We start from the raw sequence: 25981 nt of genomic DNA, 5'->3' as shown, positions 1-25981 counted from the left end.
GGACGCCATGGTGGCTGAAAAGCTGCTGCTACTCGCTGATGAGCTGGACGTCGCCGTCTTGGCTCAAGACGACGCAGAGATGTCGTCCCTGCTGGTCGCGCGCCACATCCACGGGGGCTTGCGGTCCCTGCGTCGCAAGGCCGCCAAGGGGGTGGCCGGCCATGCCATGGCGGCCACCACCCTCCCATCGGAGGAGGTCTGCGGGGTGGAGCGGCGGGAGGAATGGAGATCGGCAGCACCACAGGCTCGGAATGGACCGAGCCGCCAGGAGCAGCCCAGGCCATCTGGGGCGCTCACACGCTGCTACAACTGTGGCCTGCAAGGCCACGTTGCTTCAGGATGCCGGGCTCCCCGTCAGCGTGGGGCGACACCTCGTCAGGACGCCGCGCCGTCTCCACCCAAGCTCCAGCAGAGAAATACGGCGAGTCGTGGCACCTCACACGTTTGGCCCATGCACACATCCGACACACACTCACGCGCTCAACTGAACAGGGCTCGAAAATCGCCGGCCGTTACGCCCGTTTGTTCTGAAATGCGGCGAGCGCTCCAACCGGGTCAGTGGTCGGAGCTCGCCCATCGTGTCGTTGCAGCGTCGGCGGGATCGTCGGTTGTGGTCGGTCATATTGATGGGGTAGAGGTGCGGATTTTAATTGACACAGGGGCATCGGCGACCATTATATCTGATTTGATTTATAACATCCTTCCCGTTCAAAGTCGTCCCTTGCTCCCCGTTGACGTGCCATGCTATGCTGCTAACGGGGGCTCGCTGGGCATTATTGGGCAAATCCGCGCCAAAATTTGCATTGGAGACATTAAATTATCCGGGCCTGTTTTGGTTTCCTCCTCACTCGCGGTTCCGTGCCTGTTGGGGACGGATTTCTTGGCCAAAATGCCCATTCGTATCTTGATTGACAAGGGGTGCATCGAGCTCCCGTCGGGCCGACGTGTTACATTTTTGTCTTCCCCCACCACGGAGCGTCGGGCGTTTGCCACCGTGCAGGCGATCGTGACAAAAACTGTGCGCGTACCCCCGGGGGCGCAGATGCTCGTCCCTCTTAGGTTGCGTCGGCCGTTTGCTGAAGGAGTTGCGGATCGGGGGGTCTTGTTGGGACCATCTCGGGCCGGGGTCAATGGACCCGATTTGCTAGCGGCTCAGACCATGGTGAAAGGGGATGGGGACCCCTTCATTGCAGTCCTTAATGTAGGATCGCGAACGGCCGTGGTTCCTCAAGGGACCGTGCTTGCACACGCAACGCCGGTACCCTATGAGGAACCACTCGTGGGTCAGGTAAACACCGATCCTCCGTCGTGACCGCATTCGGACTGTGATGACGGATGGCTGGATGCGCTTTGCGCGGGATCAGTGGACCTGTCCGACTCGCAGCATGCGCAGCTGCGAGTTCTCCTGAACGAATTTGCCGACGTTTTTAGTCAACACAAATTTGATATTGGTTGTACTAAATTGCTGCGACACCATATTGACACGGGTGACAGCGCGCCAATCCGCCAAAATCCCTTTCGGTTGAGCCCCGCAGAAAAGGATCATGTCAAATCGGCTGTTGATGACATGCTAGCCTCCGATATCATTTCCCCTTCCAACAGCCCGTGGGGCGCGTCGATCGTTTTGGTGAAAAAACACGATGGCTCACTGCGGTTTTGTGTCGACTTTCGGCGATTGAACAAAATTTCTGTGGCAGATGCGTACCCGCTTCCTCGAATGGATGAGTCGCTCGATGCCTTGGCGGGGGCGCGATTCTTTTCCACCCTCGATTTACTATCTGGATTCTGGCAGCTTCCTCTGGATGACGAATCAAAACCTAAGACTGCTTTTCGTACACCGCAAGGTCTCTTCCAATTTAACCGCTTGCCGATGGGCTTACGTTCTGCGCCGGCAACTTTTCAGCGGTTAATGGAACTGGTCTTGGCAGGCTTGCAATTGGATTCGTGTTTAATTTACTTGGACGATGTCATCGTCTTTAGCAAATCCTTCGAGGAACACCTCCAGAGGTTGCGTGCTGTTTTTCTCAAAATGCGGGCTGCCAATTTGAAATTTAAACCGCAGAAGTGCCATTTGCTCCGCGAATCGGTGCGGTATTTGGGTCACATTGTTGGGCGCTCGGGGATATCCACTGATCCCGCCAAAACGGAATGCGTCAGCTCCTGGCCGACTCCCACCTCGGTGGGAGAGGTCAGGAGTTTCATTGGGTTCGCGTCGTACTATTGGCGGTTTGTGGCTGACTTCGCTACGATCGCGAAACCATTGCATGCCTTGACGTCCAAGGGAGTCAGGTTTCATTGGGGGCCAGAGGAGGAGGCTGCTTTTCACGCCCTCCGGAATGCCCTGGTGGAGGCTCCGCCGTTGAATTACCCAGATTTCTCACAACCCTTCTTGCTCGATACAGACGCAAGTAACACGGGCATTGGGGGCGTGCTGTCCCAGCTCGTTGGGGGCGTAGAGCATGTGGTGGCTTACGGTAGTCGGGTACTGTCTCCAGCAGAACAACGGTACTGCGTTACCCGTCGGGAATTATTGGCAATTGTTTATTTCATTCAGCAGTACCGCCCGTATCTGTACGGTCGGCGTTTCACCGTCCGTACAGATCATGCGGCTCTACAGTATGCTCTGTGGGTTCAACAACCATCGGGCCAGTTGTCTCGATGGTTGGAGATTCTCCAAGACTACGACTTTGTCACCACATATCGTAAGGGCGTCCGCCACACGAACGCTGATGCCCTGTCGCGGTTGCCACCCACTTCGGAGTGCGCTTGCCTCTTGGGTTCGGGGCGTTGTAGGCCCCCGAACGTCTCCACCGATTCGGTCCTCGTGGCCGCCGCCGATGCGCCTTCGGCTTCGGGTCCTATCGAGCAAGAAGTGAGGGATTTGTTGCTGGGGTTGTCGGTCGTGGAATGGGGACGCCTCCAAATGGAGGACAACTCCCTCCTCGCTCTGCGCCGTCGCACTGGGGGGGTTGGTCAGGGGGTAGCGAACGTTGACTCGTGGGGGTTGTTCCAGGGTCTTTTAATGCACTGGGACGGAAAATCCCGCCGCCAACGGCTCGTGGTGCCTGCAGCATTAAGGGGTAAGGTGGTATGGGCTGTTCATGAGCGGCTTCTGCACTTGGGGGTTCACAAGACCTTTGCCACGCTCCAGCTCGATTTCTTCTGGCTGGGCATGGCAAAGGACGTGGGGGATCTCCTGGGGTCGTGCACGCAATGCGCGCAGCAGAAGCCACCTGCAAGGGGGTCCAACCCTCCGCTGTAGTCCATAAAGGTTTCCCGGGTTAACGAGCTCGTTGCTCTAGACATTCTCGGGCCATTTCCCGCTACACCCAGGGGGAATAGGTATTTATTGACAGGGGTCGAATACTTCACGAGATGGCCTATGGTCTGGCCCCTGGCCAACCAGTCGGCGGCAGCCATCGCGGAGGCCTTTGTCCAGGGCTATGTCCTCGACAAGGGTGCTCCGGAACGGCTGCTTACTGACCAGGGTAAGAATTTTTCGGGGAAACTCCTCCGCGAGGTGTGCGACCTCTTGATTACGGAGAAAATTCGGACCTCCCCGTATCACCCACAAACTGACGGGATGGTGGAACGGCTGCATCGGACCATCACGTCCATGCTGTCCCAGCAGGTATCAGAATCCCAGACAGATTGGGACCTTCGCATTGCCGGTTTGTTGCAAGCCTACAGGATGGCTCCCCATGCGGCCACCGGATTTTCCCCTTTCTTTTTAATGTATGGCCGCGAGGCTAACCCCCCTGTGACGACCCAGCTGAAGCTCTCGGCGCCTCAGGCAAAGTCTACATTGTCCGAACACGTTAAATTTAATATCGGCAAATTATCTGAGGTGCGGGAAGCGGCCGTGCAAAATTCTGAACTCCGCCAGCAGGCGAACGAGAGGCTTCGGCTGGGGCGGGTACATGTGTTCAAATGGAAACCAGGGGACAGGGCATGGTTGCACTGTCCCCAGGTGCCGCTGGCGACCTCGTCAAAGTTGGTACGGCCGTGGCGGGGGCCCGTGGAGGTCGTACAGGTCTTGCGGCCGCAATGTGTACGCGTCAAATGGGGGAGGCGTCGGTGGTACGTGCACCCCTCAAGGTTGAAACCGTTCATTGCGCCGCCCCGTGGTTCGCACACACGCACGCATGGCCAAACGTGTGAGGGGTCCGCCGACTCCCCGACGTCGCTGCTCTCGCCTAACCTGACATCAACTGTGCCATCTCCAGGTGCAACTGGAGTGACGGCTCCGCGACCGCCAACCCCCCCCGGGGGGGTCGGGGGTCGCTCGGCAGCGGCACCAGACTCTCTCCCACCCGGACCGTCAACAACCGCCACTGAGCAGGCCGAGACGGGCCCTTGTGACGGGCCCGCCGCGAGAACGCGCGCCAAAACGCGCAGACTATTGTGAGGTCAGCCGTTGGGGGGCCATTGCGGACGAGGGGGGGGAGGCGCCTGGGGCGCGTGTATATATATGGTGGTTTTACGGAATGGGGTATTTATTCGGGAGGGTGCGCCAGGTTATATTTTTTCTTTTCTTTCTTCTTCTACCTGTTTCTTGTTGTTGTTGTTGTTGTTATGGTTGTCATTGTTCTTGTTAAAATTACGCGAGGCACACACGGGTTTGAGGAGGGATGCACCTTTATTCTGATTTTGTTGCAGCCGGGGACGGCTGCGAGCTGTACAGGGGGGAGGGTGATGTAGAGGTGTAATTGTGTATGGGAGCAGATGGCCAACAAACACAAGGGGCGTGGTTAGGGCCGTACACATAGGAGGTGCTCACACCGACGTCCGCACCTGCATCCCCCACGGGCCCCTCCCGGGGGCCGAGTACTATAAAAGGTGGTGAGCCGGAGGGCTCGAGGTCGGGGGGTATCAGCTTTAACCAGCGAAGACGGAAGACCAGCTAGCATAGGCCCCAGAGCTCCCCTGGCTCGCTGTCCTTATCAGGGCCGACCAGGGCAAGCCGGTGGCGTGGCCCCGAGAGCCCAGACTGACGAGCCGGTCTGGAGACTCAGGGTGCCGGGATCCCAGCTTGACCAGGGCTGGGATAGGTAGCCTCCCCTAGCTCCGTAGTGGAGGACTTGGGCATAGGTTAGCGGGGTTAGAAGTTGTGTATCCCTGTAGCCGAGTGAAGGGGACGATACCCCCTTAAGTATTGTGTGTACCCATTACTGTGCACAAGTTGGTGTCAATAAATAAGTGTGCCTCCGACCCTGTCGTCAAGCCTCCTGATACTTACTACACTTGCAGCAGTTTAGAGGACATTGTCGGGTGAATATTAGCAAATTCACAGGAAGCACGGACTTATGCATGGAGATGTAGATCTTTATTCAAACGGAAGCGTACAATTATGCAGTGGGATGTACATACATATTAAGATTTAATTACAATGGGCAGATTAGATAAACTATGTTGATTGATATGTGGATTGTAAATGTAAAAAAATATTACAATTGAACGCAAAATCCTTGATAGGCCAAGTCGTGAACAAAGGTTTTGTGCTTGCTAACAGCACTTGTTCCAAAAGTCTCACGAAGGCTATATGGGTTTTTTTGGTCTTTGTGTGTGTGTCGACATGCTTCTGGTTGAGTGTCTGTGTGAGAGACACTGATCTATCAACGCTGCGATCCTTAATGCTCCCCCCAGATTTGACGATCTCACGTTGTTCGTAATGACATTGTTGGACACTTGGACAATTCCATGCAATGGGTGTGTTTTATATTTAATCTTAATTTTGGAGCTTTCGTGACTGCAGGAATTATTCTTCGGTTCTTTCGGTAAAGTCACGTATAAAGATAAAATAATAAATTAAATAATAGCATACTACGACGTTTCGATTGCAACACAAGCAATCATCATCAGGTATAAAAGAAATAGCAACAAAAATCTAACCAGAAAACTATAGACAGACATATAAGCAGACAGACATCATAAAGATACACAGAGAGAGAACACGTATCGGCACAAATAGAGAGGTCGTCGCTGTGACGGGGCCTTAAATATAGAGAGGGGGCGGGGGCGGAGAGAGGGAGGGGGCAGAGAAAAAAATTAGCATGTCAATGAGTGGACAACGACGTGGTACGGTACACAAGCTTACTATCCACATACATATTTGTATGTGGATAGTAACGATAGTGGATGTACATCCACTCTGAATCTTTACTTTGTCGTTAAAAAGGACGGGTACACAATGTTATTAAACTTCACATCTACCCTACCTACATGCCGAAAAACCACTGGAGTGATAATACAACTGCAACGTATGTGATTCATAAACCCGCATGTTCGAATTTTTCCCAAATTTTAACCCGGGTTGGGATGTCGCCATCCTGCCATGGAACCAATTATCCATTAGTGTCTCTAGCAGACCATTGCAAGCCTAGTGTTGGAAAATGGCCCACTGAAGCTGATATCACAGAGCTAATTCTGAGTACACTGCAAGTGCCCTCTGGTCCGCATAGTACAAAGCAGGACTTTCCCACCTGTTCTTTAAGTAGGAGTAACGTTGGTCGAAACAATGTTCTTCTTATAGATGGAAATTATCCAAATTAAGTGTAGAACCACATTACAGCCATGTGATGGGTTATTTTGTGCAGATGTAGTGACTAACTCGGAGACGATAAGACTTGGAAGGACTTATTTATTAACGAGCACCGACGGAATTAACACACTTAATACTTCGACCATCTATTATATGGCGACGCTACTCAGCCAGGAAAGACGGTAGGCTGCCTGACTAGCGGCGCTCCGAGATGGTGGAGACGGAGATGACGATGAGAAGAATGGCGACGATGGACTACAGCAGCACAACGGGGTTCACATTCCAAACACAGCCCCAAGGTGCCCCACAGGGGCCTCTCTTACACTGTCACGTGGACTCGCTCCACCCCAGCCACGCCCCCTTTCTGGAACCTACTAGCGGGTTCTGGTGGGCCCCTCTGTAACATTTCCCCGAGATCCTCCTCGTGCACATCCTGGCTTGCTGACGACAGGACTGCCGTACGCCACAGATCTTCTTTTCTGCCAGCAGCAAATGCTTTGCCACTACAGAGTCAATGCCAACTGGGCTGAGATCCTTAACTTGCTAGACTAGAGAACCCGCTTTGATCACTGGCGGGTGCCAGGTTTCAAACCCTGGTTATCCAGCAGAAGCCTGTATCGTGAGCAGCAGCATTCTTTGAATATTCTGTCAAAACAATTTCGATATTTGAGTGGTGGCACAATTCTGCAATTGCTTTTTAATAACTCTGGTGGCAGGAAGAATTTCTACAAGACCAAGTTCTAGAGAGTCCCTTTAGACGATATTTTGGTCTACTCTTCCACATTGGGCAGGTGTTTTAGAAGAGGAAGGAGTACCCAAACTTTAACCCACCACACACACCTTGCTGCTCGATTGTGGCATACCCATTTCTACTGCTAGGTGGACAGAGGCAGGGGGGTTTAAGAAACTCAACTATTTGTTTCAACTGCTGTGGCAGAAGGGGGGCAGAGGTGCAGTGGAGCAGAAGGGCAGTGGAGCATTGGACCTGAGGAGAAGTGGGACAGTGGAGCAGAGGGAGCAGTGCGGCAAAGGGGCAGAGGGAAATAGGTCATTGGGGCAGTGGGGTAGTGGAGTAGAGTGGCAGTGTTGTGCAGGAGGCGATTCACCTGAATATATTTTCCCACCACTATTTGTATTTGCTCTGAAGAAGGACCATTTCCCAAAACGTATCTCAAATGTGTGTCCTTGTGTAATGATAGGGTTACACCTGTCGACATGACAAAGTGACACGTGCTGTCCTGGGAAGGCATTTACGGGTACAGGCACAGAAGTAACAGCCAATCAGGGAAGGAGGCGTATCTGGGGCAAAGGAAACAGGTGGGGTTAGTCGAAATGCTCTGGGAACCTGCTTGAAGGTTCCACAAGAGGGCGTGGCTGGATGCGGGGCTTAGCTACGTCACGAGAAGGCGTGGCTGGAGGCGGGGCTTAGCCACACCTGGGGGAATATAATGGGGAGCGGACCCGGAGCTCGGGGCTCGTGTGGGGTCCTGGGTCCTGGCTGTGTCGCTGTTCACCGAAATCTCTCTCCGTCGTCTGGCCACGTGGAAGATCTCCTGAATGGTTCCATCGCCGTCATTATCATGCCGCCAGCCAGCGGCGAGACGAGTGAGGGCGAGGGGACCACGCTGAGTGATCGGCTCTGCGTGAAGCCACTAGAGGTGTTATTCCCGAGAGTTCTATTCAGTGAGAGGAAGAACCAGTGTTGGCCTGTATTGTGCCCACTGTGAGAAAAAAAGAAGTACCCTCTATGTGACGTTTCGTGGAAGTCGCTAATTACACTTGTACTGCCACACACACAGCTGGGACACCTCGCATCCGAGCCAAGGCACATTTACCCAACACAGACAGCACTTGCAAGCAATTCAACGTTATGTTGTGTCATCATGGGTTTATTTCACAAAGTTTTTATAGTACCAGCAACAACAAGGGTATTGAATCTTATTCTTTACATGAGTGGCCCTGGGGCTTGCCACGTGGCAGGTTTCGTTTATTGTCTGTACCAGACCCCTCTAGCTCTCTCATCCTGGGTCAGCTGCCCCTTCCATGTCCTGGAAACCATGGCAAGGTCACCCCATGAGGACTGCCTGGATGAAAACCAGCATGGAAGGGGCCCAGGATGGGGACGGCTATGTTTTTTGGCTAGTCCCGTGTGTGTTTGTTGTGTGAGGTGTCTTGATAGCAGTCGTTCTCCACTGTAGTCCTGGCATCTGCTGCTCAGATTCCTTCCACAGCTGTGGTCCGTGGCCCCGTCTCTCCAGGAAACAATGTGGTGTGTGTGTGACGAGTATCACGGGGTGTGTGGGTGGGTGGCATGTATCACGGGGTGGGTGGGTAGTCTGGTGGTAGTGGTCATGGTTGGCAGCGATCCACGACCACAACAACCACCCCTACTGTGTGGTGGACATGCCACCACAAAGCTGCACGCGGCGGAGGAGGGAGGTGATCGCTCTCGCCACGCGAGCAAGGCCCCCTCGCTTCCTCTTCTTTCTCTGCATCACCACCTCCACCACCTGCACCTCCTCCACCTCCTGCTTTGTCTCGTCCTCCATCTCCTCCTCTTCATCCTCCACCACCATCTTTTCTCCATTCTCTGTCTTCTCCATTCTCTGCTCCTGTTCCTCCTCAACCTCTTCCACCACCTCCACCTCCGCCTTCTCCTCTTCCTGTTCCACCTCTGTCTTCTTCTCCATCTTCTCTGCTTGGAAGCACTCTTTTCCAAAGCTTGGAGCAATCAGGCCCTGCACAGGAGTGTCAGAGGTGGATGCGGTGGCGGTGGTGGCAGCGGTGGTGGTGGTGGATGCGGTGGTGGCGGCAGCGGTGGCAGTGGTGGTTACTGCGGTGGAGGCCATGGTGGCGTTGGCGGTGGTGGTGGCGGCGGTGGTGGCGTTGGCGGTGGTGGTGGTGGCGGTGGTGGCGATGGTGGTGGTGGTGACGGCGGTCGTGGCGGTGGTAATGGCGGTCGTGGCAGTGGCGGCGGTGGTGGCGGCGGTGGTGGCGGCGGTGATGGCAGTGGTGGCGGTGGCGGTGGTGACGGCGGTCGTGGCGGTGGTGGTGGCAGTGATGGCGGTGGATGCGGTGGCGGCGGCAGCAGTAGCGGTGGTGGTTACTGCGGTGGTGGTGGTGGCGGAGGTGGCGGTGGTGGTGGTGGCGGCGGTGGCGGCGGTGGTGGCAGTGGTGGTGGCGGGTTTTGTGGCAGTGGCGGAAACAGCGTCAGTGGCAGTGGTGGCGGTGGTGGTGGCAGGAGTGGGGGTGGAGGTGCCGGCGGTGGCGGTGGTGGTGATGGTAGCAATGCTGGCGAGGCGCTGCTCCTGCTCAAGGCGCTTCTCCTCCTCGACGCGTTTCACGTTGGCGAGACACTTCTCCTCCTCTTCCTCCTCCAGATTATTCTCCTCAGCACACTTCATCTCGAGATGATGCTTCTCATCAATGAAGTACTTCACTTTAATGAGGCGCTTTTTGAGGAGATAGTCTCGGAAGCATTTCTCCTCTGTGCGGCACTTCGCCCTGGCAATGCGCTGCACTTCAAAGAGGCGCTCCTCTTCCATGGTGCATCTTTCTTTGCCAAGGTTCTTTTCCTGGAGATGCTTCACCCCGCTGACGTCCTTCAACTCCCCAATTATCCTCTGATCAAGCAAAGATAAGCAAAGGAACATTCAGACATGCACATGCAAGCAGACATTCATACCCACAGGCATGCAAACGTGGACGTGCACATGAACCCAAACAAAAAAACATACTCACACATGTAGGTACAGATGCAGCCATCCACATTCAGTCATTCAAACCTGCTTAGTACACACTTGAATATACACTATCACCTGATGTTAACACAATGTCTTATCCATCAATACTTGTATCACATTGTACGTGTAGTACTAACCCCTAAATATCCCAACTCCTATAGAATGAAAATACATGTCACATCCTCATATATCCTCATAAACCCCATGCATGCACTCAAGACTTTGCTCGATTGTGACGGTTTCATAGCAATTGTTGGCAATAATCATCACTGGCAATAGTTTTCACAGAATGTCCCATTATAAATATCTGGAAGCCCATACTCTGGACAAACTTCACTGCAGCGCCAATAGTGGGGAACTGTAATGGCAACTTCCAATCAACTCACAGACATAATTCATGTGACTGCCTGATATCCTTCTGTCTTCATTGGTAATAAATGGCCACTTCAAGTGCCTGCAAGAGTGGGACGGTGAAGAGATGCGGTGATGGTGTTGGGACATGGTGTTGTGATATGGAGAGGAGAAGTAGTGGAATGTTCTCGAGAGATGGTGTATTGTGATGGTATAGAGGCATGATGAGGCTCTAATATGGTGTATTGAATTGGTGGTCGTGTAGTGTGATGAGAAAGGTGATGGGGAGAATTGGTGTCGTGATATTTTGGTGTGATGGTGTGGTGACATGGTGTGCTAGTTTTCGAGACAATGTCATGTGTTTTAACCCTACAGACCCCATACACATCGTGCTCTCTTTTAGCCCCGCCCCCTCCCAATACGTTCCATTCATTGGCTACCACATTCTGATAAGCTCCTCCCCCCTCCTCCCTCCTTAACTTGTATTTAAGAACTTGCATCTTAGAATCCCTGCCTCACTTGATACAGCAAATTCAGCTGTGACGGTCCCACCTGGGATGGAGACTTGTGTTGCCTCCGAAACGTCGTGATTTTTATTATTTTATTTTTTATAAATTTTTATTTCATTTTATACCTACGTGACTTTACCGAAATAACTAAGAGTATGAATCCTTGCAGTCACGAAAGCTTCAAATCTAGAACCCATACACACCTTTGGGGAGCGATTCTTGTAACTTTGGCCTGGGAAAGGGTCCACCTTATCCATAACGTCCCCCCACGTGGTTGACTGGCACGCCGACTCCCGGGCTATGAAGAACAGAAAATTCATTCAAGGGACGAGTAATTAATTAGAGAACGAAGGACATGGAAACTTACAGAACTAATTTTGAGATGCCAGTAATTACCTCTTACCACACAACAGGACCTGCTATTGAGAAATAGTCATCACATGGCAGTAAAACTTTACAAGTCATGTTTTTGTCGGCATTTTGAGACCGTAAATTACGTAAGCTTGAGACCCGAGTTTGAACAAAGATGGCAGAAACTCAAATCTAAACCCATCCTCTTTGCCACACTCGATCATTATGTCTTCCCATTACCACCAAGCTATGTCTACGAAAAGTAATTCATCAAGGAGCCTCCTCCTCCGCATATAATCCATGTGATGCAGGTATCTGGGACTTACCCTCATAGTCATCCAAGATCTCAGCCCACGTGATTTGTCCGTCCATGTTGTTGGGAAGGAGTAGATTTTGTTTGAAGTTGGATGGCCTGTGGAGGTTGGAACAACGCTCAGATTTAGCAATCTTTTGAATTCTAGATTTGAAGCTTTCGTGACTGCAATGATTCATATTCTCAGGTTTTTTCGGTAAAGTCACGTAGGTAAAAACATTAAAATTAATGAAAGTAAAATAAAACAAAACAAAATAAAATTCACGACGTTTCGGAGGCAACACAAGTCTCCGTCATCAGGTGGGACCGTCACAGCCGAATTAGCTGCATCAAGTGAAGCAATGATTCAAGATGTAATCCCTTATAAGCAAGTTGAAGGGAGGTGGAGAGGGGGGGGGGGGAGAGCTTATCAGGCTGTGGTAGCCAATGAATGGAAACGTATCGGGAGGGAGGAGGAGCGGTGATCAAAGACTGCACGCAGTGCTCAACACAATGAATGGAGACGTGTCGGGACGGAGGGCGAGTGGCGATCAAAGACTGCACGCAGTGCTCAACACAATGAATGGAGACGCGCCGGGACGGAGGGCGAGCGGTGATCAAAGACATCACGTAGTGCTCAACACAATGAATGGAAACGTGGCGAGCGGTGATCAAAGAACAATGAAGAGATTACTGTTAAACACTGTGGATGTTAACACTCGGTGAAGTAAATTAAAATAGTGCCTGTCAGATAAGATGGTCCAAAAAGTGTAATTAAGTCTTTTTTGCGTGGTTAATAACATCTTTCCAGTGATTACTGAGTTTGTACCCATCATCACGGTTGAAATTATGTCTGTGTTTGTATATTTGTATGGCTTCGTGTACAAATCTTTTGAATCACTCATCCTCCTAATTAATACATATTTGACCACTCATTGTACCAATCCAATCACTATCATGACTATACTCTTAGGTTTATTTTCAGTAAAGTCACGTCGGTAAAAATAGATAATAAATAATAAATAATAAAAATAATAGCAATAATAATAGAAATAAAATAATAACTCACGACGTTTCGGATGCAACACAAGCTTCCTTCATCAGGTGTAAAAAGGCACCGCAAAATAACTGTAGTTAGGTGTAAAAAGGCAAACTAACTACAGTTATTTTACAGTTATTCTACAGTTATTTTGCTGTGCCTTTTTACACCTGATGAAGGAAGCTTGTGTTGCCTCCGAAACGTCGTGAGTTATTTTTTATTTATATTATTATAAATAAAGTAAAAGATAATTATTTATTTATATTATTATAAATATTGTAAACGCTTTTTATTTATTTATTTCCCCCTACGTGACTTTTCCCGAAAAAAACCTAAGAGTATGAATCCTTGCAGTCATGAAAGCTTCAAATCTAAAACACTATCGTGACTTTTTTGTTGTTGCTGCTAATCCTACATAATGCACGGGCATAATATGACTTTGAGACCCCCCCCCCCCACCTCCTACGCATTTCACAAGTAGTGACTAATCCCATATCTGCATTTTCAATAAATATGTTAAATTCATCTGTTTATATGCAAATTCCTTTGTCAATGCGCCCTTCCCCCTCTAACCCAGCTTAAATATATGCTGCCAAGCTTGGTGGTGTTCTTTTCGACAGCCCTGTTCTTCACCTGAGGACGGCTGCTTGCGTTGTGGCCGAAACGTCGTGAGAATTATTTTATTATGTTTTATTTTTATTATTTTATTATTTCCATTCTACGTGACTTTACCGAAAGAACCAAGAAGACTATCGTGACTGTTGCTTTAAAAGCCCACTCACTCGCTTGTTTGCCCACTCCTGTGTGCGCCCGATCACTCACTCATCCACCCACACGAACATGTTTATTCCAACTGCCTATTCCATTAAACATAATCACCAGACTTAACAATGATATTTCACCTCTAATCCCGACATGCATGTTCATGTACAGCCCATTTGTATTAATCGACTGCTTGATAAAAGACCCATATGCCTTGTGGGTCATCAGGGTCATATGACCATACTTAAATAATTTTTTATTACTGCCACATGTGATTCATATTGTATGAGATTTAAACGGGTTAGTTATGCTCGTTTTAAATTCTGACTCGCCTGGGGTCTAAACAACGACAGTAACAGCAACATTTCAGGGCATGTCAAGTAACCCATCTAACCTCGTTGAGGATTCGCTCTCAAAAAGCTTCTTCTGCTGCTCCCTCGTGTGCATTCCTCTCGACTGTGGGCGGAGGCGTGGCTGTGACGTAACAGAGGTGACGTCACTAGCGCGAAGCTCCGCCCCCCCTGATCCCGGCTGGCGCATCACGTGGTGCAGTGCTGGATAGCGGGGTTTTGTGATTATTTTCACAGGTTAAGCTGACGATATTAATCTTAGATGCCCCACAACACTGAAGTACGTTATGCTAATGACAGAAAAGCGTTCGATTCTAATGCCTTTGTTTCCACTCCAAACGCTTGGAATTATTAACAATATTCGGAATATTAGTCTCATATTTAACAAGTGTATTGAAGTCATAGGGTTAGGTTATTTGCATGAAGTCTTTTTCAAGTTCATACTTCCATTTGCTTGCCATTGCTACGGCACACTGGTTCGGATTATTCTTCCCATTTATGAAATCTCGCTAGAATCATTTGCATTTTCTTCTTGAACCTTAATCCACCACACACACCTTGCTGCTCGATTGTGGCATACCCATTTCTACTGCTAGGTGGACAGAGGCAGGGGGGTTTAAGAAACTCAACTATTTGTTTCAACTGCTGTGGCAGAAGGGGGGCAGAGGTGCAGTGGAGCAGAAGGGCAGTGGAGCATTGTACCTGAGGAGACGTGGGACAGTGGAGCAGAGGGGGCAGTGCGGAAAAGGGGCAGAGGGAAAGAGGTCATTGGGGCAGTGGTGTAGAGTGGCAGTGTTGTGCAGGAGGCGATTCACCTGAATATATTTTCCCACCACTATTTTTATTTGCTCTGAAGAAGGGCCATTTTCCAAAACGTCTCTCAAATGTGTGTCCTTGTGTAATGACAGGATTACACCTGTTGACATTACAAAGTGACACGTGCTGTCCTGGGAAGGCATTTACGGGTACAGGCACATAAGTAACAGCCAATCAGGGAAGGAGGCGTATCTGTGGCAAAGGAAACAGGTGGGGTTAGTCGAAATGCTCTGGGAACCTGCTCGAATGTTCCACGAGAAGTGGTGGCTGGAGGCGGGGCTTAGCCACACCTGGGCGAATATAATGGGGAGCGGACCCGGTGCTCGGGGCTCGTGTGGGGTCCTGGGTCCTGGCTGTGTCGCTGTTCATCGAAATCTCTCTCCGTTGTCCGGCCACGTGGAAGATCTCCTGAATGGTTACATCGCCGTCATCATCATGCCGCCAGCCAACGGCGAGACGAGTGAGGGCGAGGGGACCACGCCAAGTGATCGGCTCTGCGTGCAGCCACTAGAGGTGTTATTGCCGAGAGTTCTAGTCAGTGAGAGGAAGAACCAGTGTTGGCCTGTATTGTGCCCACTGTGAGAAATAAAGAAGTAACCTCTCTGTGACGTGTCGTGGAAGTCGATCATTACACTTGTACTGCCACACACACAGCTGGGACACCTTACATCCGAGCCAAGGCACATTTACCCAACACAGACAGCACTTGCAAGCAATTCAACGTTATGTTGTGTCATCATGGGTTTATTTCACAAAGTTTATATAGTACCAGCAACAACAATGGTATTGAATCTTATTCTTTACAGGAGTGGCTCTGGGGCTTGCCACGTGGTAGGTTTCGTCAATTGTCTGTACCAGACATGCCACCACAAAGCAGCACGCGGCGGAGGAGTAAGATGATCGCTCTCGCCACGCGAGCAAGGCCCCCTCGCTTCCTCTTCTTTCCCTGCATCACCACCTCCACCACCTGCACCTCCTCCACCTCCTCCTTTGTCTCGTCCTCCATCTCCTCCTCTTCATCCTCCACCACCATCTTTTCTCCATTCTCTGTCTTCTCCATTCTCTCCTCCTGTTCCTCCTCAACCTCCTCCACCACCTTCTCCTCTTCCTGTTCCACCTCTGTCTTGTTCTCCATCTTCTCTGCTTTGAAGCACTCTTTTCCAAAGCTTGGAGCAATCGGGCCCTGCACAGGAGTGGCAGAGGTGGATGCGGTGGCGGTAGCCGTGGTGGCGGTGATGGCGGTGAATGCAGTGGCGGCGGCAGCGGTGGCAGTGGTGGTGGTGGCGGTGATGGCGGTGGATGCGGTGGCGGCAGTGGTGGTGGTGGTGGCGGTGGCAGTGGTGGTGGCGGCGGTCGTGACGATGGTGGTGATGGCGGCGGCAGTGGTGGCGGTGGTGGCCGCAGTGGCGGTGATGGAGGTGGTGGCGGTGGTGGCAGTGGTGGTGGCGGTGGTGGCCGTGGTGGAGGTGATGGCGGTGGTGGTGGCGGCGGTGGTGGTGGTGGTGGCGACGGTGGTGGCAGTGGCGGCGGTGTTGGCGGTCGTGACGGTGGTGGCGGTGGCAATGGCAGTGGTGGCGGCGGGTTTTGTGGCAGTGGCGACAACGGCGTCGGTGTCAGTGGTGGTGGCGGTGATGGCGGTGGATGCGGTGGTGGCGGTGGTGGTGGTGGTGGCGGTGGTAGTGGCGGCGGTCGTGACGATGGTGGTGATGGCGGCGGCAGTGGTGGCGGTGGTGGCCGTGGTGGCGGTGATGGAGGTGGTGGCGGTGGTGGCAGTGGTGGTGGCGGTGGTGGGGGTGGTGGCCGTGGTGGAGGTGATGGCGGTGGTGGTGGCGGCGGTGGTGGTGGTGGTGGCGACGGTGGTGGCAGTGGCGGCGGTGTTGGCGGTCGTGACGGTGGTGGCGGTGGCAATGGCAGTGGTGGCGGCGGGTTTTGTGGCAGTGGCGACAACGGCGTCGGTGTCAGTGGTGGCGGTGGTGGCGGTGGTGGTGGTGGCGGTGGTGGCGGTGGTGGCGAGGCGCTGCTCCTGCTCAAGGCGCTTCTCATCCTCGACGCGTTTCACGTTGGCGAGACACTTCTCCTCCTCCTTCTCCTCCAGATTGTTCTCCTCAGGACACTTCATCTCGAGATGATGCTTGTCATCAATGAAGTACTTCACTTTAATGAGGCGCTTCTTGAGGAGATAGTCTCGGAAGTACTCCTCCTCTGTGCGGCACTTCGCCCTGGCAATGCGCTGCACCTCAAAGAGGCGCTCCTCTTCCATGGTGCATCTTTCTTTGCCAAGGTTCTTTTCCTGGAGATGCTTCACCCCGCTGACGTCCTTCAACTCCACAATTATCCTCTGATCAAGCAAAGATAAGCAAAGGAACATTCAGACATGCACATGCAAGCAGACATTCATACCCACAGGCATGCAAACGTGGACGTGCACATGAACCCAAACAAAAAAACAAACTCACACATGTAGGTACAGATGCAGCCATCCACATTCAGTCATTCAAACTTGCTTAGTGCACACAGACATAATTCATGTGACTGCCTGATATCATTCTGTCTTCATTGGTAACAAATGGCCACTTCAAGTGCCTGCATGAGTGGGACGGTGAAGAGATGCGGTGATGGTGTCGGGACATGATGTTGTGATATGGAGAGGAGAAGTAGTGGAATGTTCTCGAGAGATGGTGTATTGTGAAGGTATAGAGGCATGATGAGGCTCTAATATGGTGTATTGAATTGGTGGTCGTGTAGTGTGATGAGAAATGTGATGGTGAGAGTTGGTGTCGTGATATTTTGGTGTGGATGGTGTGGTGACATGGTGTGCTAGTTTTCGAGACAATGTCGTGTGTTTTAACCCTACAGACCCCATACACATCGTGCTCTCTTTTAGCCCCGCCCCCCCTCCCAATACGTTCCATTCATTGGCTACCACATTCTGATAAGCTCCTCCCCCCTCCTTAACTTGTATTTAAGACGGTCCCACCTGGGATGGAGACTTGTATTGCCTCCGAAACGTCGTGATTTTAATTTTTTTATTTTTATTAATTTTTATTTTATTTTATACCTACGTGACTTTACCGAAATAACTAAGAGTATGAATCCTTGCAGTCACGAAAGCTTCAAATCTAGAACCCATACACACCTTTGGGGAGCGATTCTTGTAACTTTGGCCTGGGAAAGGGTCCACCTTATCCATAACGTCCCCCCACGTGGTCGACTGGCACGCCGACTCCCGGGCTATGAAGAACAGAAAATTCATTCCAAGGACGAGTAATGAATTAGAGAACGAAGGACATGGAGTTTCACAGAACTAATTTTGAGATCCCAGTAATTACCTCTTACCACCAACAGGACCTGCTATTGAGAAATATTCATCACATGGCAGTAAAACTTTACAAGTCATGTTTTTGTCGGCATTTTGAGACCGTAAATTACATAAGCTTGAGACCCCAGTTTGAACAAAGATGGTATAAACTCAAATCTAAACCCATCCTCTTTGCCACACTTGATCATTACGTCTTCCCATTACCACCAAGCTATGTCTACGAAAAATCATTTATCAAGGAGCCTCCTCCTCCGCATATAATTTATGTGATGCAGGTATCTGGGACTTACCCTCATAGTCATCCAAGATCTCAGCCCACGTGATTTGTCCGTCCATGTTGTTGGGAAGGAGTAGATTTTGTTTGAAGTTGGATGGCCTGTGGAGGTTGGAACAACGCTCAGATTTTGCAACCTTTTGAATCACTCATCCTCTTAATTAATACATATTTGAACACTCATTGTACCAATCTAATCACTATCGTGACTATACTCTTGGGTTTTGTAGGTAAAAATAGATAAATAATAAAAATAAATAACAAACATTTATCGAAATAATAATAGAAATAAAATATCACGACGTTTCGGAGGCAACACAAGCTTCCTTCATCAGGTGTAAAAAGGCACAGCTAAATAGCTGACTTAACAATGATATTTCACCTCTAATCCAGACATGCATGTTCATGTACAGCCCATTTGTATTAATCGACTGCTTGATAAATGACCCATATGCATTGTAGGTCATTAGGGTCATATGACCATACTTAAATGATTTGTTATAATACGAGCATGACGTCGTAGGTCACTTGATGTCAGAGGTACCACCCATGTGGGTGTGACATCACAGATTGGAGGCAACTATGGCAGCGTCTAGGGTCTGAACTTAAAGGCAGATTCCTCCCCAATTGTTGAATAACATTCAGTACATATAATGTAGGGCACAATTGTACCAGCAATCAGAACACAATAATTGTAGACATGTTATTAATATTCTATGAGATTTAAACGGATTAGTTATACTCGTTTTAAATGCTGACTCGCTTGGGGTCTAAACAACGACAGTAACAGCAACATTTCAGGGAATGCCAAGTATCCTAACAGTTCTACATTGAATTTTTATTTAAAGCATTCGTGACTGCAGGGATTCATATTCTTGGTTCTTTCGGTGAAGTCACATAGAAGGGAAACAATAAAATAATATTAATATAAAACAATACAATTATCACGACGTTTCGACTGCAACACAAGCAATCATCGTTAGGTGTGAAATCCACAGCAAGATTGCTGAAAATTGAATTGTGAACATATAAAAATAATGAAGCTTTAGTTTGTAGTCGAAATGTAAAATAAAAAGAAACCACATTCATCGTCAACAGGGTCGCTCACCTCGTTGAGGATTCGCTCTCAAAAGGCTTCTTCTGCTGCTCCCTCGTGTGCATTCCTCTCGACTGTGGGTGGAGGCGTGGCTGTGACGTAACAGAGGTGACGTCACTAGCGCGAGGCTCCGCCCCCCACGATCCCGGCTGGCGCATCACGTGGTGCAGTGCTGGTTGTGCGCGGGACCGGAAACAGTTTTTTATGTAGTTTATACTTTAGTTTTCTACGTGGTTGTTTAGTAACTGCAGCTACATATCATTAACATTCCTTTCCTTTGTTAATGCTACTTCCTGCACCCCCCTTGGTGCTGCTGATCCTGCATAATGCATGGGCATAATATGACTTTGAAACCCCCTTGCCCACCTCCTACGCATTTCCCATGAATATGCTAAATTCCTCTTCATATGCACATACCTTTGTTAAGGCTCTCTTCTTCTTCCACCTCCAACTCAGCTTATATATAAGCCCCTAGCTTGGCATTGTCTCATTCTTCACCTGAAGACGGCTGCTTGCGTTGTAGCCGAAACGTCGTGAGAATTATTTTATTTTATTATGTTTTATTTTTATTATTTTTTTACTTCCCTTCTACGTTACTTTACCGAAAGAACCAAGAAGATGAATCCCTGCAGTCACGAAAGCTTTAAATCGAAATTTAACCCTCACCCCCAGTTCGCATTTCCGTCCCTAGGTTCGCATATATATATACATATGACATCCATACATACGAGTATCATGGGATTATTATGTAGGAGGTCATAGAATGAATCTAACTCATTTGCCTTGCTTTCATCCCTCGACTGATATTCATCTTCGGTGGATGCATGAGCAACGACCACTCCTCGTCTCCCGTTGATTGGGAGGTGTGCCCACGGTAGCCTGGGGCTTAGAGCTTTCCACACCTTACGCCACGCTCCCACGCCCCCTTGATTCGTTTTTTTTCTCAGAAGAAGAGCCCCCTGTTGTTTGGAATTCCCCAGCCACAAGTAAAGTTCTGTAAAAACAATCTGCTACCTCATCGGCGGTGCCGGACGTTAACGCTGCGGTGGATGTGAGCAATGTCCTGGAGGGAATATTCTTAGGTTTTTTCGGTAAAGTCACGTAGGTAAAACATTAAAATTAATGAAAGTAAAATAAAAATAAAAATCACGACGTTTCGGAGGCAAAACAAGTCTCCGTCATCAGGTGGGACCGTCACAGCCAGATTTGCTGCATCAAGTGAGGCAATGATTCAAGATGTAATCCCTTAAGAGCAAGTTGAGGGGGGAGGAGAGGGGGGGGCGGAGCTCATCAGAATGTGGTAGCCAATGAATGGAACGTATCGGGAGGGAGGGGGGCGGGGCTCAAAAGAATGCACAACGTGGTACAGGTCGGCGGCTTGGACGTTGTGCATTCTGTAAACTAATATTAATATATCGGCCATAACTGTGAAATACCATCTAAAATATCACAATGTTGATCGTGGTATACTTAAGTTAAGAGGTGCATGTGTTGACGTGGTTTAATGAAAATATTTAAGGACCACTGTGTGTCTAGACAACGAAAGTGAATTGTTATATTTGATCAATTTAAATGGTTAGAATTGCTATGGATACCCATCTGGATGGTGTAGTTTGTAAGTGTTGTTTATCATTATAACCATTATTAGTCTATAGCAGAAAGTCTCGTGTGTTTTTACACTGCTGTGTATGTACAGTGCTTTGTGTACGTATGTGTTTTAATTTTCCACGTGTTTTCACGGTAATTGCATTGAATGTGGAGCAGTTACCTATCGGATTACTTGTTGATGTGGTGTGATGTGCAGTGGTTGTGAGGTGGTTCAATTCCTGATTTTACTCTCGTAGTTAAGTGGTCTTGTGGAGCCAAAGTTTGAGAAAGACTGTGATCATATCTTTGCTCAATATTAAAAAATATATATTTCATTTTCCTCATTGTTTAATAATTACTGCAGATGATCGGTTCCAGGATGTATACGTGGATTTCATGTTCGTTGTTCCTGTGTTTGATGGCTTTCACTTCTGGATGGATAGCTTCTATCGATAAGGACGTCAATGGGGAATGACAAATAGACGTTTACGTGTTTGATTTTGAGAAGATTTTTTAACTATTGAATTCCTGAAAGTAAAATAATTGTCTCGTTCCTTAACTGTTTGACCAAAAAAAGATTGATTAATATTTTGATACGAGTGTTAACATCAATATTCTTGCAGATTAATAAAGACCTGATTTGTTTTTAAAGATAACTGATCGTTCGTTATATCCTTCCTTAAAAAGAACATGGACGAGTAGACATGCACACACGAGTGTGCTTCCAAACACGACTGTATACATATATATATACAGCAGCGTGCATTCACACACTAGTTGTAATATACAGGGGTGTACATACAGACAAATCAGTAGACGTACACACACGAATGCTTCTCTTGTTGTAGTGTTTCTACTGTTATGGTTTATCGTATACGTAAAGTTATCTAATAGTTTGTTAACTGTACAATGCTTATATCACACACATGTCCACACACACACGAGCCAAAGACAAGTGAACATACACAGCAATGCAAATGCACACAGCCTTACAAGCTATACCATTTAGATGAGTATTAAAAGTTGATGACAGTAATTGTGATCTTGATTTGAAGCTGTCGTGACTGCAGGAATCCATACCCTTGGTTCTTTCGGCAAAGTCACGTAGATAGAAAAATTATCAAATAAAACAAAAAATAATGAATCGCGGAAAATATAATCCAGCTGGATAATTTTAATAATATATCACAACGAAACCTCGTGATATATATGTTTTTGTTAAATTTTTTATGTTTCTACCTACGTGACTTTACCTAAAGAACCAAAGAGTATGGATCCCTCCAGTCATGAAAACTTCAAATCTAGATTGAGTGTAGTAAAGTAATCAGTTTTGTTTATTTGCTTCCATTTGTTTACTTCTGATACGGCACACTGGTTCGGATTATTCTTCCCATTTATGATATATCTCTAGAATCATTTGCATTATCTTCATTAACTTCCTTGCATTCAATTGTTTTTCTCGGAAGTAACGCTCCTCATATCTAGCAACATACCTAAACGGCCAAACCATACACAGCAAGGCATCGGTGTCTGTTTGTGGAGCCGGCCACGCCGGAGCGGTTATATGCGGGGTGTGAACACATGATTATACATACCTATACACACACATGCACGCATGTACATATCCACATCAACGAGTGTAAATAAACACACGAGTGGACATACACAGCAGTACATATCCATGGACATACACACAGTAGCAGACTCGGATAGCTGGGTTTTGTTATTATTTTCACAAGTTAAACTGACGATATGAATCTTAGATGCCCCACAACACTGAACGTTATGCGAATGACACAAACGCATGCGATTCTAATTCCACTCCAAACGCTTGGCCTCATGTTTAATGCGTGTTGAGAAGTTATTATTTTAGTTTATTTGCATGAAGTATGTTTAAAGATCATACTTTCATTTGTTTGTCTTTGCTACGGCACACTGGTTTGGATTATTCATCCCATTAATGAAATCTCTCTAGAATCATTTGCATTTTCTTCATAAACTTCCTTGCATTCAATTGTTATTCTTGAAAGTAATGCTCTCCATATCTAGCAACACACCTAAGCTCATGTAGACATTGTGCTTAAACCTAAATATTAATGTGCATTTCACTGCATTATTGCTGGCTTCTGTTTGAATACAGATGGGCATAATTATGTGCATGTTGTTTGTTTGCATATTTATAATGGTCTGTAAACTGCTATCAATTTATCGGACTTACCTCTGAAATACATCCATAATAGAGGTGTTTGGGTTAGATTGCATAAATATATAAATGTGTCGTTCAAACCCGCCACCACCCGACACATCCAACTAGTAAGGGTTGTCACCTAAACAAAACATGCCAATTCGTCACTAGTACAGCACACCGGTGTGTTGGAGAGCCAAGCCACAACCTTTACAATCTGAGTACGACGATTCGGCAGTAATTACAACTAGCTTGATCAGGCGACAGCCAGATTTGTGAAGTCTTACTGTTTCGTTCCTTATATTGAAGCGAAAATGTGTTGACCACGCAGCTGCGCTCTTGCACAATGTGGGGGGGGGGGGTTACTGTAGCAATGTACATTAAGCGTGTGCATTATGTGAACCCTTTGGACTTGTTCTTCCTGTCTATTGTGTTTATTACTTCAGGACGAATGGCTTCAATCGATAAGGACGTCAATTGGGAATGATTTATCGATGTTTACGTGTTTGATTTGAGAAGATTTTATAACTGTTGAATTCCTGAAAGTGAAATGATTTTCCAAGTTTCTAAACCGTTTGACCAAGCGAATTGATGAAAAAATGTAATGCGAGTTTTAATGTCAATATTCTTGCAAATCAATAAAGACCTGATTGGTTTTTTAAAAAACACAGACGAGTAGACATGCACACGCGAGTGTGCATCCAAACACTGCTGCATTTATAAATCGGAGTGCATGCCGACAAAGGGCAGCGGACTTCAATAGAGCGCAGCTGCGTGGTCAACATATCAATGCTTCTATATAAGGAACGAAACAGTGAGACTTCCCAAATCTGACTGTCGACTGATGAAGCTAGTTTTAATTACAGGAGAAACGTCGTACTCAGATTGTAAATGTTGTGGCTTGGCTCTCCAACACACCGGTGTGCTGTACTAGTGACAAATATGCATGTTCTGTTTACGTGACAACCCTTACTATTTAGCTTTGTCAGGTGGTGGCGGGTTTCAACGACACATTTGTATATTTAAGCGATCTAACCCAAAAAACCTTTAATATGGACATTATAATAAACCACTTACAAGCTAAACCATTCAGATGATTATTCAAAGTTTATGGCAGAGTTTTTAATATAAAACACTCGTTTTCTAGAAGCACCCCGCTCAACACGATTGTCATTAAATATATTTATAAAACAAAGTCAGTACAGTATAAACTTGCACATTTTATTCCAAATCAAGCTTGAGATCACCAATTTTTATATTTCAGACCGTATGTCGCTTTATAATCCTCTAAACTTGCAGCAGTTTAGAAGACATTGGGGAGTGAATATTTTCAAATTAACACGAAGCACGGAATTATGCATGGAGATGCACTTCCTTATTCAAACGGAAGTGTACAATTATGCAGTGAGATGTACATACGTATTATGTTGCTAGATATGCGAATTGTTAATGTAAAAATTAACAATTGAATGCAAAGTCCATGATAGGCCAAGTCGAGAACAAAGGATTTGGATGCTAGAGCGAAGTTATAAGGGGCTTAAAATCAGACCTCAAGGTCATTTCGAGAGGGATTTTGCTGAGGATAGACGCTCGACTCCTAGCTCTGCAGATCACCCTTCTTCCACGAGACCCAGCCTGGCGAGAACGATTGCTTGGCGACTGGTTGGCGACTTCGCTTCGGGAGAGTTCGTGGCGATCTCTTCAGACGGGTTACAGGGACATCGATACGCGGTGCATCAACAAGTAAGTGTCTTTGTTAGTGGATAAACTGGTAATCGCGTGTGTAGTCCGACTTACGAGACGTTACTGTGTCTCGGTTAGACGTTGGTAAGAGTTTGCTTCTTGGCGATTTGAGCCAGACATCCACGCAGCTTAAAGGGTGCATTTTACTCTAAAAAACACCCGCAACTGTCACTGAAGAATCAGTCACATGGAACAGATAACCTTTACACAGCGCCACACACACACGGGTGAGAAGCCATTCAATTGCTCTGTTTGTGTGAAGGCATTTGCACGTAAAGGATATCTTCACAGGCACCAGAAAACACACTCGGGTGAGAAGCCATTCAATTGCTCTCTTTGTGGGAAGGCATTTTCACTGAAACAAAATCTTCACACTCATCAGAACACACACACGGGCGTGAAGCCGTTCAATTGCGCTGTGTGCGGGAAGGCATTTGCAAGGAAGTCAGATCTTCACACGGTCATCACCCCGAAACAAGCATGAGAAGATCCGCAATGATAGGGAAGTGAAATCAAAAGGTGAAAAACAAAATGCTGCATTGAGTCCTGAAAAAATGCATCTTTCGAACCTATGCATGGTGGAACCTGAGAGATGCGTGGATGTAATGAGTCCTGACGACAATTCCTCTTTAGACCCCATGCGGGTTGATAATGAGAAATGGCTGCTGGAGTTGCTGGATAATCAAAGTATTGAATACTTCTGGTAAAGTCCTGGAATGTGCACGTTTGTGTCTCTGTTAGATCAATTTATTAGGTGCAATTGATTATATCAGTGATTTCCAGCACTACTCCAAGCTAGTGTTATTATTTTAACAAAACCGTTTGATTGCTCTGTGTGTTGGAAGCATTTTCACGGTCAGCAACACTTCACAGGCATCATCAGTTCGGATGAATGTCTTCCTTTTAAGTTCCGGAAGTGTTCACTGATTTCAGAATGACAACAATTTTATACTTTGAACGAATGGCTTCAGTCGAAAAGGACGTCAAAGGGGAAATCGACGTTTACGTGTTTGATTTTAACAA

At 47.9% G+C, this 25981-nt stretch overlaps 1 pseudogene; it reads right to left on the bottom strand.

The window, feature by feature from the left end:
• Positions 1-25981, bottom strand: part of LOC144738377 (uncharacterized) — a 277849-nt pseudogene that overhangs the window by 92250 nt on the left and 159618 nt on the right.

The sequence above is a fragment of the Lampetra planeri genome, chromosome 82 (assembly GCF_965212315.1).
Source record: "Lampetra planeri chromosome 82, kcLamPlan1.2.h2, whole genome shotgun sequence".
Lineage (NCBI taxonomy): Eukaryota > Metazoa > Chordata > Hyperoartia > Petromyzontiformes > Petromyzontidae > Lampetra > Lampetra planeri.
This window is presented reverse-complemented; position numbering and strand designations above follow the sequence as displayed.